The following is an 18749-nucleotide window of genomic DNA, read 5'->3' as shown; positions in this document are numbered from 1 at the left end:
CCACAGTTACCCAGGATATATACACATACACTCACCAAAACAAGGTCCCTTTCTAAAGGGAGAAGATCTGACTGTCAGGCTGCCTCTGTGTGAAGAGAACTTCTTCTCTCCATAGTAGGACTTCATTTATACCCTGGAAGTTGTTGTGCTGTGGCAAATTTCCTAATTTGTTGGAGGGCCGAGTTCTCCAAGCAACAAAAGGACTTCTGGGCCCAGAGGCACCAGCTAACGTTCCGGATCGTCAAGCTGATCTTTATAAGCTCCTAACAAGTCTTGGCCATTTGTGCGGGGTCTGTCATGACCCTGTGTTTGAGGTAGGGGGCAGTCAGACCTTCCACAGAGCCAAACAAGAATTTGACCTTCTATAGGTTCATTATAGGAACCATATAATGTGGATATTACATACACACTTGGAATTTATTTTGTTTGCTAAATGTATTCTTATACTTCAGTTGATAGCAGTCTTGAAAGGAAAAGGATATGGTTACTGAAGTTCACATTTATAATACAGCGCAAAGCATGAAGTTGCATTTTCTTAATGAAATCGCCTATAAAATTATTTTATATTTTCTTTTTCCATAAATATTCATGTAAACATGTCTGTGATGCATACTAGGGATTTTGATCACTAGTTAATACAGTGTTGACAAATCGGCAACTGGCTGTGGAATAACTAAGCAATTTTATTGTGTCTAAATATAAGACGGAGTCATCAGACACTCATGAGAATATAATTTGTTTGCTTGAAGAAAGAAATCTACTAGGCAGTCATCTTCATCAGGATGAGGCAAATCATGTTTTGACAAGTGACTTTCTCCCTTTACTTTAAACCTATCCCAGTAACCAGCTTAGATGTCTTCAATAAAGACACATACATTTTGTACATTTAGTGAGTCCTACTTCCATATCAACCGTATGACAAAATATGCCTAAACTGAATTTGCTTTATTCGTTTGTCTTTTTGTTCATTGCACATCTCATAGAAAAATGGTTTCTTTAAAAATAAATGACTGACATAGCCCAAAGCTGAAGTCCTCTGTGAGACACCTTTTTCCTTATCACAAAGATTTCTTAGATAAACTAAGAATTGGTTGTACTTGTGGCATTTCTCACTGTCCCATCGGAGTAAATGCACATCATCATAGCCTATGCTTGTCAACTGCCACTTGGATTCAGTTCTAGATTTAGACACCTTAAATGTAGGCAATATGGACAATTATATGTGAATTAGGTATCAAATCAGAATCATAGAATCATGAAATATTATGGGTTGGAAGGGACCTCTATAGGTCATCTAGTTCAAACCCCCTTGCCAAAGCAGGATCACATAGGGCAGGCCACACAGGAATATATCCAGTGGTTTTTGGAAGACTCCAGAGATGGAGACTCCACAACCTCTCTTGGCAGCCAGTTCCATTGCTCCAACACCCTCACAGCAAAGTGTCTCCTCATGTTGAGGTGGAGCCTCCTGTGTTCCAGCTTATGACCCACTATACAGAGTGAAGATAAATGGTCAGTTTGTAAACCATCAGAAGCACTATATGGATTTAGGACAGTCTTCTTATTTTAGTTGAGTGACTACTTGTGTAAACATTTATTCATTTGCAAAGCAGAAGCATAAAGACTCCTAACTGATTCTAACCCTAACTGATGTAATTTTATCATGACATCTAACTCATGTTTTCATTACATCTGTGTTTCTGTACCTAGAAGTGTTACTGTCCTTCTTTCAAACATAAAAATAGCAGAAACCTTCCTCCCTTTTGTGGGGTTCTTACACTTTCTTAAATATGCTTTCCCAGAGGTGTCACCGTCTTGATTGAGGTAGGTCTTTTGAAGCTGGCTTGAAGAGCTGTATCCTTTCCTCACAAAGCTACTAAACCTTTGCACCTGCACCCAACACAACATCAAAATGGGTTTTTAACCTGCTGTCCATTGAACAACACCCAAGCAGAAATTTCCTATATATTAAGAGGATTAGACTGCATACATTCTGAAGAGAAAACACACACACCCACACAAAAAGTGAGGTTTTCTTCACCTGCACTCCAACTGTGGACAATAACAGCATTTGAAATCATGAGCATATTTACAGAAAAAAAAACACAATTCACTTTTACAAATTATGTGATCATTCATTCACATTAAGGCAGAGACACATGTTTTTTATGGATGAATGCTGTTCATACTGAGGATTTGTTCTGAATACAAATAATGGAACAATTCTTATAACAGGGTTATACCTGCACCATTTGAGTGTCCTTTAGTCAAAATTTTGCTTGAGTATTTAAAAATAAGAACAATATGTATAGCTATATCCTTGATATCTTCTAATTTGTTTTCATTGTTGGAGAAAGGACTTAAGATTTTAAAACTGTAGAAGTTCCTTGAGGATGTAAGACCTTATTCTAGTCCTGGAACTTGGTTAGTGCTCATCAGTATACCTAGAATAGTGCACTTCTTTCTTTCAAAACAAAACAACTGGATGTGTGTTGTGAACACTTGAACACGACCTGAGTGTTGCAGGTAAGGAACAAGTGCCTATTATATTCATGGTTGTCAGGTTGTGCACAGTAGAATAATACATGAATTAAATTTTAGAATAAATAAACCTTTATTAGAATAAACCAAACCAGGTTGGAAGAGACCTTCAAGATCATCGTGTCCAACCCATCAACCAATCCAACCCACCCAAACAGCTAACCCATGGCACCAAGCACCCCATCAAGTCTCCTTCTGAACACCTTCAATGACGGCGACTCCACCACCTCCCCGGGCAACCCATTCCATAGCGCAATCACTCTTTCTGTATAGAACTTCTTCCTAACATCCAACCTGAACCTCCCCTGGTGCAGCCTGAGACTGTGTCCTCTTGTTCTGGTACTGGGTGCCTGGGAGAAGAGACCATCATCGGCCTGTCTACAACCTCCCTTCAGGTAGTTGTAGAGAGTGATAAGGTCACCCCTGAGTCTCCTCTTCTCCAGGCTAAGCAACCCCAGCTCCCTCAGCCTCTCCTCATAGGGCTTGTGTTCCAAACCCCTCACCAACTTTGTTGCTTTCTCTGGACTCGTTCCAGCAAGTCAACATCCTTCCTAAACTGAGGGGCCCAGAACTGGACACAGTACTTGAGGTGTGGCCTAACCAGTGCAGTGTACAGGGGCAGAATGACCTCCCTGCTCCTGCTGGCCACACTGTTCTTGATGCAGGCCAGGATGCCATTGGCCCTCTTGGCTGCCTGGGCACACTGCAGGCTCATGTTCATCCTACCATCAACCAGCACCCCCAGGTCCCTCTCTGCCTGGCTGCTCTCCAGCCACTCTGACCCCAGCCTGTAGCACTGCATGGGGTTGTTGTGGCCAATGTGCAGAACCCGGCATTTGGATGTGTTAAATCTCATGCCGTTGGATTCTGCCCATCTGTCCAGCCTGTCGAGGTCTCTCTGCAGAGCCTCTCTACCCTCCAGCAGATCAACTCTTGCCCCCAGCTTGGTGTCGTCAGCAAATTTACTGATGATGGACTCAATGCCCTCATCCAGATCATCAATAAAGATGTTAAAGAGCACAGGGCCCAGCACTGATCCTTGGGGCACACCACTAGTGACTGGCTGCCAGCTGGATGTGGCACCATTCACCACCACTCTCTGGGCTCGGCCCTCCAGCCAGTTCCTAACCCATCGCAGTGTGCTCCCGTCCAAGCCATGGGCTGACAGCTTGGCCAGCAGTTTGCTATGGGGGACGGTGTCAAAGGCCTTGCTGAGGTCCAGGTAGACTACATCAACAGGCCTCCCCACATCCACCAGGCGGGTCACCTGATCATAGAAGGAGATCAGGTTGGTCAGGCAGGACCTGCCCTTCCTAAATCCTTGCTGGCTGGGCCTGATCCCTTGGCCATCCTCTAAGTGTTGTGTTATTGAACTCAGGATGACCTGTTCCATGATCTTGCCTGGCACTGAGGTCAGGCTGACAGGCCTGTAATTGCCTGGCTCATCCAACCGGCCCTTCTTATGGATGGGCACCACGTTGGCCAGCTTCCAGTCCTCTGGGACCTCGCCAGTGAGCCAGGACTGCTGGAAAATTATGGAGAGTGGCTTGGCCAGCTCATCTGCCAGCTCTCTCAGCACCCTAGGATGAATCCCATCTGGTCCCATGGACTTGTGGGGATCCAAGCTGCTAAGGAGAGTTCCAACCACCACCTCATGGAACATAGGGAAACTGTGCAGCTCCCTGGCTCCTTCTGCCAGCTCTGCAGGCCAGCTGTCAGGAAGACGTTCTGCCCTTCTAGTAAAAATTGAGGCAAAGAAGGTGTTAAGTATCTCTGCCTTTTCCTTATCCTTGGTTACAATGTTCCCCTCCGTATCCACCAAGGAGTGGAGGTTTTCCTTCCCCTTCCTCTTACTATTAATGTATTTATAGAAGGACTTTTTGTTGTCCTTCACAGTAGAGGCCAGTTTAAGCTCCAAGTGTGCTTTTGCCTCCCTAATTCTCTTCCTACAAGACCTAGCAACATCCTTAAACATTCTGTGGGTTGCCTCCCCTCGCTTCCAAAGGTGATACACCCTCTTTTTTTCCCTCAGTTCCATTAAAAGTTCATGAACCATCCAGGCTGGCCGTCTGCCCCGGCGGCTCATCTTCTGGCACATTGGCACAGCCTGTCCCTGAGCCTTCAACAATTCTTCATTGAAGTAGGTCCAGCTCTCCTGGACCCCTTTGTTTTTAAGGGCTTTATCCCAAGGAACCCTCTGAATTAGTTCCTTGAGTAACCCAAAGTCTGCCCTCCGGAAGTCCAGAGTGGAGGTCTTCTTGCCGCCCCTCTTGGCTTGACCAAAAACCGAGAATTCAATTATCTCATGGTCACTGGACCCCAAACACCCTCCAACCACCACATCGCCCACCAGTCCTTCCCTGTTGGTGAAGAGGAGGTCAAGCATAGCCTTGCCCCTGGTAGGCTCTCGCAGCACCTGGGATAAGAAGCTGTCCTCCATGCATTCTAAAAACCTTCTAGACTGTCTCCTCTCTGCCGTGTTGAGTTCCCAGCAGATGTCAGGCAGGTTGAAGTCACCCACGAGAACAAGGTCTGGAGATCTTGAGACAGCCCTAAGCTGCCTATAGAATGCTTCGTCAACATCTTCCTCCTGGTTGGGTGGTCTATAACAGACTCCAACCAGGGTGTCTGCCCTGCTGGTCTTCCCTCTAATTCTTATCCACAAGCATTCAACCCGATCATCCCTAGTCTCCATCTCAATGGCATCTAGTGCCTTCCTGATGTAAAGGGCCACCCCTCCACCCCTTCTTCCTCGCCTGTCTCTCCTGAAGAGCTTGTAACCGTCAATTGCAGCGCTCCAGTCATGTGAGTCGTCCCACCACGTCTCTGTGATGGCAACTATATCATAATTTTCCTGCTGCATCAAGGCTTCCAGGTCCTCCTGTTTGTTACCCATGCTTCGTGCATTAGTGTACATGCACTTCAGCTGGGCTGCTGGTTTCACCTCCGACTCCAGCTTGTCTAGCTTTCTGGAAGACTAAGGTCATAAAGAGGTAACTAAGACTGATGTTTGTCATTGTGCTTTGGGATGCATGTGAATCTGTTTAGCCAGTCAAATTATGTAAAGTATTTATCATGCTGTTCTGTGTTACCTCATTTTCTGTACTAGTGTGGAATTCAGAAATATATTCAAATTACACATAAAATTTATTGAGTGAGACTTACTGTTAAAGGAAACTGCAGCAGGGCACTAAATTACTTTCACTATTCCCTGGTGCAATTCATTTATTCATTTTCACTTGAATGAAGTGTGGAAATCTATACTCTTTTTTGTTATTTTTTGTTTAATTTCACAGATATTCAGCTTCTTAGACACATTAGATCCTGAAGACACATAAAATTTTACTTTGTCTGGAGAAACAACAGATTGTGAAGAAATCACCCAAGGAAAGTCTTGCATTAAAATATCTCATAAATCTTCAAACATGAACAATCCAGGAAAATTTAGACTGATACATTTTTCTGATAGCACTGTCCCTTTCATGTCAAGATAATGATGTCTCATGATCAGCAACACCACATGCTAGCTATATTCAAGGAGAGATATGTGCATATTTCATGTCTTTAATCACTCACTGCTACTTTATTTCAGGAGCGTGCTCTTTCAAATCAAGATAGCTGAATATGAGAAATCTGTATGACTGCAGTGGTTTAGCTGTATATAGAATCCTTCATAATAACTCTGCTATTTGGTTTATTTTGAAGAAGTTAACATAATATGAAAAATGGGAGCAATAGATGAGAAACTTACTGATATCGTTTGTGTGTATTTTGCCCAAGAATAAATTATATGTTTTGTTTGAATGATCAAGCAGTGAGCTGGTGCTTAACTGTCTACTGGGTTTAACCCAACAAATGTGCTCTGACCAAAAGGCATGGTAACAACAGCAGGCTCGGAAGACTAAAGCAAATACTGACCATTGAGACTTGGTAAGTTTTTTGGATTAGCTCTCTCAGGTTAGTTCTTTTTAACTGTGATTTATGCAATAATATACAAGTTACACATTTAAACTTTGAAATATTGGCAATGCTAGTACAGTCAGTATTTTCCTTATTTAAAAACATGTTCTTCTTTGTGAACTTTCTATGCTGTTTCAATTCAATGGGCATTGTCATTCTCTCCATATTGAAAATACTGTTTCTGGAAAAAAAAAATTTAAAAAATTCTGATCTTTTTGACTTGTATGTCAGCATTCCAAATATTAACAGTTTGGTTGCAGTAATGTGAAAATGAAAATGTGCACTGAGAAAGTTATAAGTAATTGCTACAGAACTATAGTGATTAAGTGCCTGACAAGCCACAGAGGCAAGAAAAATATCAAGTTAGGTCAGGCCAATATTTCTTGGTGGTCCGTTGAGGTTAATGAGGAATGAACAGAATATGAAGAAGAGAATAATAATAATATTATATTGAGGTTAAGTACACTGATCTTGAACAGTGTAAGATTTCCTGCCTAGCTTCCTTTACACATGTATTTATTAATACAGAATTTAATTTGTCATCCTCTATGCTTTAAAAATGATACACTTTTAAAATGTTTATACTTTTTGTTTTTGAATAGAATAGAATAGAATAGAATAGAATAGAATAGTAGAATTAACCAGGTTGGAAAAGACCTTTGAGATCATCAAGTCCAACCTATCACCCAATACCATCTAATCAACTAAACCATGGCACCAAGTGTCTCATCCAGTCTCTTCTTAAACTTAATTCCAGTGATGGTGAAAAAAAGGGAGAGAAAAAAAAAAAGAAAGAAAAAAGTTTTAATCTTTTGAGTGATGGTAAAAAGAGTGCATGAACTATCTCTGAGAATGCTGCAATGTGTCAATATCTCAAAACGATGAATGCAAAGATGAGCCTGTAAAGTAAACATTTACTCTCCAACATTGAAATATTATTGTAGCTTACTTCAAAACTTCTTGAAACAGATCTCCTCAAATTAACATATTGTTATCAGTGCTCCGAGTACTAGTGTTTTATTCTGAAGTTACAGGGAAGTGTTGAAAGGAATTTGAACAAAGATATGGACTCCAGTATTGTAGGAGGATGATGACTATATCACTTCTGGAGGTGTCTTACAACCTAAATTGTTCAATGACCCTATGATAAATACCATCAGTAGTATGCTGTCAACAGGAATCATGAAGAATACTGACAAAAACCCTCTTCTGTGTGCGAGGTCTCATTCAGTACATTTGTGATGTTGAAAGACTAGGAAATCCTAGGTTTTCTGTCTTTTCAGAAAAGACTAGAAAATAAAAGAAAAAATGTCATTAATGTTTGAATATAGTTTTTCTTTCTTTCATCTCAGTTTGGCACCAGTTTTCACCCAATATGTGTATCAATTGAGCACCTGCTTCTGCTGTTCTGCCTTCTCTTGATGCTGAGGTTTGGAAATTAATTTAGAAAAAAAGAAAGAAAGTCTCCAAACAGCAGATGGGTAGCCAGAACATTCATACTACTTCATTGTAATTGGCAGTTCGTTCTCTTCAGAACTTCTTTCCAGTAGTCCTTCAGAGAAATTCGCTGGAGGGAATATGAGCTCATTCCATACACTGAAGGAAACAAAAATAAAGTGATGTTAGCAAGTCTTTTCATTGCTGTTCCCTCAGGGATCCTCTTTGACCACTCACTGATGTTTGTGGTATTGTATGATTGGACATCTCCTGAAATTTCTTCCTAACTTTTTCTCTGTCAAAAATAAACACCCTCAATTCTTTTTACCATCACGTTTGTCTCACCAAGCTATAGGTGATTTTTACTTTCTCAGAAAATTAAGTTTTGTTTTTCTTATATGTTTGTGATATATTTCTGTCTTAAATGCAGATTTTTCACTGTTGTCTATTACCCTCTGCCTTCTTAATAAGTACATTGGGTGAAGCAGTACAGAAGTGATCAAGAACTGCAAGACTTTGACCATCACAGGAACTGAGCAGAGAACAACAGGTACTCATAATTTAAAACGTTTTCCATGTGACACAAGCCATATCACAGAATCATAGATTAATTTGGATTGGAAGGACCTTTACAGGTCATCTAGTCAAACACTCCCTCACCAGAGGTAGAGACTCCATGGTCTTTCTTGGCAGCCTCCCTAGAGTTTGACCATTCTTCTGGTGAAAAATCTTCTCCTGCTAACTGAAATTTCCATTGTTACAATTGCTTCTTGTTCTTCCACTGTGCACCTCTAAAGGTACTAGTTCTGTCTTCTTCATACAACTGATAGGCAAATATCTTTCATTATGTTTTGCTGGGTTTTTTGAGTCTGAACAAAATAATTTCTCAGAGTCTCTTCTGGTACCTCAGGTACTTCACTCTTTAAGCTGGGCTGCCAGGCTCTCTGCTGAGTCCACTCCCATACACAAAAGCTTGTATTTCACTCAGAAGCCCAAATCTGGGCCCAGCTCTACAGACATAGCCTTACCAATGCTGAATAGAGGAGAAGAATTACCTCCTTTAACTTCACTACCATCAGTCTTCCTAATACAGTCCAGAAATCTACTGGCCTCATTTTACGTGGTGACTTTGTTCTGAGTTATGCTCAATTTGTTATCCACTACTGCCAGACCTACAGCAGACAGGCTGTTCATGCAGCTGGTACCAGGTCTATAGACACAGAAATAATCATCCCATTTATTAAGAAGTAAGTCCCAATGCCCCTAGCCCCTTTAGTCCAAGGATGGGCTAGAACACAAGGGAAGATCTCTTCTGAAGATTATTGTGATTAAAGACTGGGTATACAAAGTCCTGACAAGCTTGCTTACTGCAGAGTAAAAAGCCAGCTGGTATAAGTTACACCTCTGACTAATGGTGGTGCCTTATAGTACTGCTTAATGGCTTGAAGTCCAGATGGACAGCAGTAACAAGTGTGTAAGGTACAAGTCCAAGGATGGGCTAGAATAGAAGGGAATTAATCTCTTAGCAGGTTTATTAATCTCTTGCTAATTTACCCACCACTAAACGCAACACTCCTGAAGGCTTAGGCTTTCATCAGGGCACATCCACCTATGGCAGTGTGGGTTCTGTGGGAGGCAGTGTGGAGTCTCTGGGCAACAGTATGGAACATGTGGGCAGCAGTGTGGATGTCTATTCCACCATGGTCCTCCATGCGCTGCAGAGGGCCAACCTATATCACAGTGATCTTCTCCAAGGGCTGCAGGATGATCTCTGCTCTGGTGTCTGGAAGCATCTCCTCCCCCTCCTTCTTCACCAAGCTATGGAGTCTACGAGACTTTTTCTCTCACATACTCTCACTCCTATCTCACATGGCTATGGCTCATTGTTCTTTGCTCTTTCTAAATATGCTGTCACAGAGCCACAACTAGCATCACTGACAGGTTCAGCTTTGGACAGCAGAGATGGTCAGAGGTGGCTGGAACTGGCTCTACCCAGTTATACCCAGTTATACCCAGGATAACTTTTGGTGTCTTCTCACAGAAGCCGCTTCTGCAATCCCCCCAGTGCCAAAATCTCGCCATGGCAAAGCCAGTACAAGAGTTCAATTTCTGTCTAATGTATAGAGTGCAATTTCTGTCTCATGTATTCCTGGATCATAAAGTGTGTAAGGCTGAGCATAGATGACACAGCCTATCTTATAGTGAAACAAGTCTTCCCCAGGTGAGTGGTACAGTTTCAGACTTGTCAGATATTTTTGTATTCTATTCTTAGAAGGGCTGAAACAATGATGAAAATCTTATATGATCCTTTCTATTTTTTAATAGTGAAATCTTCACCTGTCTTTTAATACATTTATGATGTAACCTGTTGGGATTTTCTCAAAAAGATTAAAACAAACAAGCAAACATACAAACAAAAGAACAATATTTTTATCACCATAACCGTTAGAACTCATTATGAATAAGGCTGCATTTTTTCTATTTAGATCTTCCAAACTAGTCTATTTCTCAGAATTGTCAGAGTTGGAAGGGACCTCAAGGATCTCCTAGTTCTAACCCTCATGCCATGGGCAGGGACACTTTCCACCAGTTCAGTTTGCCCAGAGCCACTGTGCTGTCATCCAGCCTGGCCTTAAAAATTTCCAGGGATGGGGCTTCCACCACCTCTTTGTATAACCTGTTCCAGTGTCTCACCACCCTCATGGTGAAAAACATCTTCCTAACGTTTAATCTAAATCTACTCTCCTCTAGCTTGAATCCATTTCCCCTAGTCCTATCACTACCCAACACCCTAAAAAGTCCCTCACCAGCTTTCTTGTAGGCCACCTTCAGATACTGGAAGGACACAATCAGGTCTCCTTAGAGCCTTCTCCTCTCCAAACTGAAAAACCCCAACTCTCTTAGCCTTTCCTCATAGGAGAGGTGCTTCAGTCCTCTGATCATCCTCATGGACACATTACAGCATATCCAGATCTTTCCTGTAATAGGGGCTAAAAGCCTGGACACAGTACTCCAGGTGGAGTCTCATGAGAGCAGCCTAGAGGGGGAGAATCACCTGCCTTGACCTGCTGGCCACAATACTCTCGATGCAGCCCAGGATCTGATTGGTGTTCTGGACTGCAAGTGTACACTGGCGGCTTATATTGAACTTCTTATCCACCATCACCAAGTCCTTTTCTTCAGGGCTGCTCTCAAGCCAGTTGCTGCCCAGCCTACATTTCAGGAAGAAGAAAACAAGACAAAGATATATTTTATAATAAAGTAAAAAAAATAAAAATAAAAATACTGCATTTCCATTAGATTCCATTTTACTGTTATTCCTATTGGAAGAGAAACTCTGTTAAGATCTATAAGAATGTGAAGAGAATAAAGTAATTTTCCCCTCTATAAAGCCTGCATCCACATTTTACATATTCATCACAGGGAAATGATGCAAGTCCATAGACTTGAAGAGACAAGAACACTGCCTCTGGCCAGAAAAAGCAACTGACTCACAGTTCAGAGCTTCAGGCTTCTTTTGTACAACAAATTACAGTTCATGGCTATAGATATGTATCTAATACAAAGTACAATACATTGATGCAATTGTCATCTTGAAATGTACTGATGAGAATTACTCAAATAATTAATGCTAATTGATGTTAATAGCACATTTCAGACAGACAACTTCCACTAAGGTAAAACACTTTGAAGTAACAGTTAAATCAGCGTTTGTATACCCACAGAAAGGAAGATCATTAGCCACAAGAATTTCTGGTACATCACATTTTGATGCCACACCCAGCAAAGGAAGATTATGATGGTGGGACGTCAGATTTTTTTTTTTTTCTTCCAAAGTCTGGTCAGTGATAAAGGATCAATTACATAAAGACAACAGTAGAATTGAAATGTTTAAATTAATAATTCCTTAAATTGATCAATTTCATTTCTCATCCTTAATGCAGAGTATATGAAATTTTATAAAAGATACTAGAAAAATATTATAGTGCCCTTTATACTTAATTTGCATTTTCTTATTCCAATTGTAATGATAGGATCATGGTGAGACTATTTGAAAGACAGAATAAGATTATCTTAACTTCAAACTACAAAAGAAAGCAAGGAAATATTTATGTATAATTAATGTGAACAGGCATCATTTTCCAAAGATTACATTTATGAATTGAATTCAGTATACATGTTGTAGAATAATTAATAGAATAATAACAAACAACAGACACCTGTTGAATATTTTTAAGGAAGTAGTTAACTAGGAGTATTATTAACAAATAAAGCTATGTCCCTCTGCCAAATAAAACAGGCAGCTAGAAATCGGCCTGTATATAAATCTTGCCCAAGATCGATTGGGCCAATAGGGCACTGAAACCAGCACTTAGTTACCCAATGGGAAGACATTCTGCCAGTATGTGGCCAGAGCACATGCCCTTACCATAGATACAGGGGTGTTTACCAGACACGCATGGTCCTGTCCCCTTTGTTCCTTTTTTTGCATTACCCTGGCTTTCTGCAGGAAGGAGGGTGGAAAGGGGCACCATGTCTAGACACCTTAGTGTCTGTCTGGGTTTGTGCTGGGGCCGTTTGGCCCTACCATTACAATGTGTACCTTTTATTATCAATGGATTTTTTAGTTTATATGTCTGGCAGATGCAGACATTGGCATTAAGAATGTCTCAATGAAAGAGAAGAGGTGAGAATGAAAAACTCCTTGAAGTATGGGTCTTCAGAGAATTCTTGAAGTGAATGTTGTCACTTAGTTTAGACATCTTCACTTTAGTGTGCTTATAGTTCTGAATTCAGTTGTATCATCATTTTCTTTGAGAATGCTTGGCTAATGCAGAATTCCATAACTTAACTGGGTCATGTCTTAGCTTATGTTTCAGTCTGCTTTTGGTTACTAGAGGCTGTTTAACACATAGTAGAGAAACTACAAAAGATACAAGCTGAGAAATATGGTGTGGTGGTTTTGTTGTTAGATTGTTTGGGGTTTGTTGCTGGTTTTGTTGCTATTCTTGTTTCTTTGGGTTTTTTAATTAATTTTAGTTTATCTTGAAGACTATCTTGAAGATAGTTAACTTGAAGATTAGTTTATCTTGAAGTTTACATTGAAGATAATCTACTGAAGTTTATACATGGAACACAAAGCAACTTGTTTAAGAGAATAATTTTCAAGACTGTGCAGCACCTATCTGAATCTGCAGTACTGCACAGGACAACTGTAATCATCTTTTAGTGCATATAACAAAAAAAAATTGATACTTCATTGTGCCCCTGTACCCAGCACTGGTGAGACTGCAGGTCAAGTAACACATCCTGTTTTGAACACCACAGTACAAGAAAGAAACTACAGTGCTGGAGTGATCAATGATTCTGATGAGCAGTTTGGAGAGCACATCTTATGAGAAGAGGATGAGGGATCTGGGACAGTTTACACTAAAGAAGAGGAGCATAAGAGAAGACCTTATTGCTCTCTATGGCTACCTGAAAGGAGGTTATAGTGAGGTTGGTGTTGGCCTCTTCTCTAAATTAGCTCATGACAGGACAAGAGGTGATAGCCTCAAGTTGCACCAGGGGAGGTTTAGATTAGATATTAGGAAAAAAACCTTTACCGAAAGAGTTGTCAGGCATATGAAAATGCTGAGAGGGATGTTCTGGATTCACCATACTTGGAGGTGCTCAAAAAATGAGTAGATATGGCACTTCAGGACATGGTCTAGTGGTCATGAAGGTGTTGGGTAGAAGGTTGGACATGATGATTTTATAGGTCTTTTCCAACATTAATGACTCTATGATTCATTGCCATACTTTAGGGGAAAAACAGTCAATTTCAAAATCTCATCTGAAGAAGGATTATTCATAACAGGTTAATTAATTTGTGTTAATTTCACTGTTAAGAATGTACATTTTGAGTCTGAATTAGTCTATTTTTAATTTTGAGTCATTGTATCTTGTAATTCTTTTTTCTCTAAAATTATATGGAAGAAGTATCACAGTATCACAGTATATTAGATGTTGGAAGAGATCTCAAGAAATCATTGGGTCCAATCCCCCTGCCAAAGAAGGATCAATTAGGGTAGTCTGCACAGGAATGCATCCAGGTGAGTTTTGAAAGTCTTCAGAGAAAGGGACTTCACAACTTCCCTGGGCAGTCTGTTCCAGTGCTCCTTCACCCTCACTGTAGTTTCTCCTCATGTTGAGGTGAAATCTTCTGTGTTCAAGTTTGAACCCATTGTTCCTTGTCTTATTACTGTGCACCACTGAAAAGTGCTTGGCCCTCTCCACTTGACATCCAACCCTCAGATATTTATACACATTGATGAGATCCCTTCTCAGTCTTCTCTTCTCAAGACTAAACAGCCACAGGGATCTCAATCTTTCTTCATAGTGGAGATGCTCAAGTCCTCTAATCATCCTCATGCCTGTTCCTTGGATTCTCTCCAGCAGATCTTTGTCTTTCTTGAACTGGGGGGCCCAAAACTGGACACAGTATTCCAGGTGTGGTCTCGCCAGGGCAGAGTAGAGGGGGAGAACATCTTCCCTAGACCTGCTGGACACACCCTTCTTTATGCATCCCGGGATACTATTGGTTCTCTGGGCCACAAGGGCACATTGTTGTTCCATGTAGAACTTGCTGTTCACAAGCACTCCATGGAGCTGCTTTCCAGCAGGGCAGCCCCTAACCTGTACTGGTGCCTGTTCTTATTCCTCCCCAGATGTAGGACCCTGCACCTGTCCTTATTAAACTTCATGAGGTTTGCCTGCATCCATCTCTCCATCCTGTCAGGTCATGTTGGATGGCTGAACAAGCCTGACAGGGTGTCAGCCAGCTCCCCCAGTTTTGTACCATCAGCAAAATTGCTGAGATATTTTTTATTAAATTTCACTGTCACTATTCATAAAGATATGGTAATTTCAAATTCAAAAATTCAAATTTTATTTGTAAACTTTGATAAGCTGTGAATGGTCATGAATAAATTAATTACATTTGTAAGATTTTAGCAGCAAGATTATTGTTCTGAACAGAAGAGCTTGTTAATTCTTATTCCTAAGAAAGAAAAACGACAGGGTGGCTTGTTAATGAAACTGATTACAAGTGTTGGCAGATGCTAGAAATCAGTGAGAGGGTACTTCAGGTGTGTTACAGGTACGTTAAAAGTAACATAAAACAGGTCAAGGGAGGGAATTCTTCCCATCTGCTCTTCTCTTGTGACACCCCACCTGGAGTACTGCATCAATCAGCAAACAGCATTGTGAGTAATCATTATATTCCTGAAGTCTCCAGGAGCTTCCTACCTTTTGTTAGTGGGGTAACATACTGCTTTTGGATTTATCCTTTTCCAAATAGTGTTCTCAAACCATTTGAAACCATTCTTATTATGAAGATATTTGCTCAACTGAATACTGAACCTTTATAACCTTTGTATATAGTTACATGGCATGCCAAGTGAAATTAATAAATAATATATATTCTTATTAGTTTCTTGTCTTATTACCCTTTATTTGTAGCAGGGTGTTGGATCTGTTCAAAACATAGCTCCCTCAAGGTCACCCTTGGAAAAAGGAAAACAAAAGATGATTCTAAACAGATTCACTGGGCAGTTGCTTCATCTTTCACATTTCACTTCCATTCTCATTCCTTTTTTTTTTTTCTCCTGTAGTCTTGGCTGCTCTGCTTTGCTGGGGAGAACATAACCACTTCAGGCTGACCTTGAGAAAATATAAGAATGCTAACATTGCTTCTTTGAACTAACATTCTTTCTATCTCATCTCTTCTTCTACTACAGGAGGTGGGGGGGGGGGGGGGAGAGGTTTGGGGGACAGTGGAGCAGCTCCCCTGCATTCTCTGGGCACCCAGAGGGGGATACAGGGGAGTTTCTGTGCTATTTTATGATTGCAAATGCCTGTATAATATTGTAAATACTTTATATTTTGTACATATTCATTGCATTGCATTGTATAGTGTAGTTTTTGCTTTGTAAATACAGCTTACATTTTGTGGTGGGGTTGGAAGGGTAAGGTCAAGAACCCTCTTCCCTCCCCCCCGTAAGTAAGGGGAAAGAAAAAAAATTGAAGGGAAAGGAAAAAAAACTCACAAGCTGAATTAGCAAAGCAGTGGAGCTGTATATTTACAAAGCAATGTAGGGTATGCAGGGGAACATATATACAAATTTACAATATCTACAATATATACAAAGATATACAATAAAGTAACACAGAAATGAGAGTTCCCCCCTCTGCTGAGGGGGGTTTCCCACCTCCGCTCTCCCCTCTCTCCCCCTTTCCCCAGAGTGGGATAGAAAGAGAAAGAAAAGAGGGGAAAAAAAAGTTAGAAGCAGTTTGTGTTAATTGGAAAGGAGTTAATACAGGCCTTTATCAGTTCTCAAGGCCGAAGCCTTGGCAGAAAGCCCAGCACAGAGAGAGATGCTGTACTGTGGAGGAGCGGAAGCAAGACTGATAGAAAAGTGCTGGAATGCCCAGTTCACTCCCAGTTCAGAAGGTGCTTCCTCCCACTTCACCAATGAAATTAGTTTAGATTATTCTTTCCGTTTACCAACTTCCGTCCACCATATTCCCTTTCTTAAAGGCACAGCCTCAAACGGTCACACATTTGCTTCCAACTGAGTCAGTCGTGCTTAGTTAATGTAATGGGAAATTTCAACCCACTACAGTTCATACAATGTTTTCCATAAAAATCTTCACACCCATGTCCCTGTGCAAGCAACAAAAAAATCTACAGCAGCTGTTCTGCAAGGTAGCGTGTCTAATGGATTGTTGCACAGTGGTTAATTCACTTAATATCTCAGAAGTAAGCTTACTCCATTTAGCTAGCCAACAGCCCATTATATTTAATTGAGTGAGCACTTTTGAAGCAGCTACTCCTGGGGCAAAGAAACTAGCTGCTATTTTTTCTCCTACATTCCACAAGTATATGTCATCCCTACATTTATCATCAAAAGGAAGGCTCCTTTTGTGTCTGTGAAGAGCCAAGTGACTATGATTCAGTATCATGTTAATGCTTGGTGTTATCAGTGTGAGATGACTCAATGAACTAGGTCCTCCCTTCATTCTGGAGGGTAAGCTGGGCCAGGTTCAACCCTCAATGACTTCCTCAATGATGCTGAGCCATAGCGAGTGATAGCGCCTGTGCAAAGTTGGAGTTACGCATGCCCAAACTCCCATACCCTTTGCTAGTATCTTCTTTGGGATGGGACTGCGTGTGTGCATTCTTGCACCTGAATCACGAGATGTTACCACTCAAGCGGAAAGAGATAGCCAGCACCAGCAAGGTTGAGACCATCCCAGACCTATTTCCAGAGATTTCCAAGATATCAGCAAGTCCACCAATTGTAATGTTTCTCATCTACAGTACCATAGCCAAAAAGCAGGGAAAATTTCCTAACTTGGAAATAACGCTGCAATATTTTCTCACCATTAGGCTGTTAGGCCACCAGAGTGGAGAGACCTAGACAAGCACTTGCTGACCCTTCACAGGAGCCAGTAAGGTTAGTACTGTTAAGGCCCTGAAGTTTCTCCCACCCTACATGGTTGACTCAAAAGAAATCAAGGGTATTTCCTTTTCTGTCATTTCTTCATTTTTAGAGGGAGAGCCCATATTGTTCATCATACCACTTTGCACCAAGATGTTGAGGTGGTCAATCAGAAGCAAGTTTATTCATTGTTAGGTGTCTCAATTTTTGCTGTTTTCCTTTTTTTGTTATGGTCCTTTCCTATTATTTCAATAATTGTTGTAAATAAGTTGTTTCCGCAGTTCCTGTTAACTGTTAATTGCTGTTAATTGTTCACAAGTGTTACAATAAAGTTTATCTTTTGCTACAAATTTTGGTTAACAACTTTATAGCAAGTAGAAACAAGAAGCAACAGAACTATACAATTCTAACAGTTACATTTTAAGTTGGCATGTTCACACTAACCAAGATTTCTATTTCTTGTAGTTCTGCATCAACCCTATCCAGGTGATCAAACTGCATATTCATTTCCTCAAAGGACATGTCATATTATCATTACATTTTATTTTGGACAGCTGTGAGGTAATTCCCTTCACTATCTCTGAGGGATATTCTAATAGGATTACCACCGGACGTGTGAAATGGTTGTTCTGGTTGTGCCATAGAGAGACGAAAACTGGTCTGGTTCAATGCTTTAGCTAAAGTTACCTATATACTATTACTGTGCTGTGATGTCAGTTGAGAGGGATTATAAGATATCAGAGGATTCCCTAATGCTATAGTAGGTACCCTAAATATTACAAAAAGTTTCATAATAATATTAATCCTGGGCCTATCACACAGTATCTTCAGGGGATCTAGTTAGGGCTGGATCCTCAATCCAGAATCAAAACACAAGCTTATCTCTTTCCCCGCGTTAGCAAATCATAAGGAGCTTCCCATTTCCCATCATACAAAGATTTTATATATACCTTAGCCTTCTGGGGGCTTGTCACGAGTTCTCTGGATTGCAAGAAGGCAAAATGTGAAGCAGCTACTCCTGGGGCACAGAAACTAGCTGCTATTTTTTCTCCTACATTCCACAATAGAGGGGAGTGTGAGGAAACAATATTAGATGCTGAGCTTTTGGGTGAGAGTGGAGAGACACAGGCATACGGTGATAGGACAAGGGGAAATTGTTTTAAACTAGAGCAGGGTATATTCAAATTAGAGATTTTGAAGAAGTTCTTTACTATCATAGTGAGGGGACACTGGAATTGGTTGACCAGAGAAGTTGTGGATGCCTCATCCCTAGAAGTGTTTAAGACCAGGCAGGATGAGGCTTTAAACAACTTGATCTAGTAGGAG

This window comes from Melanerpes formicivorus, unplaced genomic scaffold, assembly GCF_026170545.1.
Source record: "Melanerpes formicivorus ecotype bairdi unplaced genomic scaffold, bMelFor1.0.p_v2 SCAF_1, whole genome shotgun sequence".
Classification (NCBI taxonomy): Eukaryota; Metazoa; Chordata; class Aves; order Piciformes; family Picidae; genus Melanerpes; species Melanerpes formicivorus.
This window is presented reverse-complemented; position numbering follows the sequence as displayed.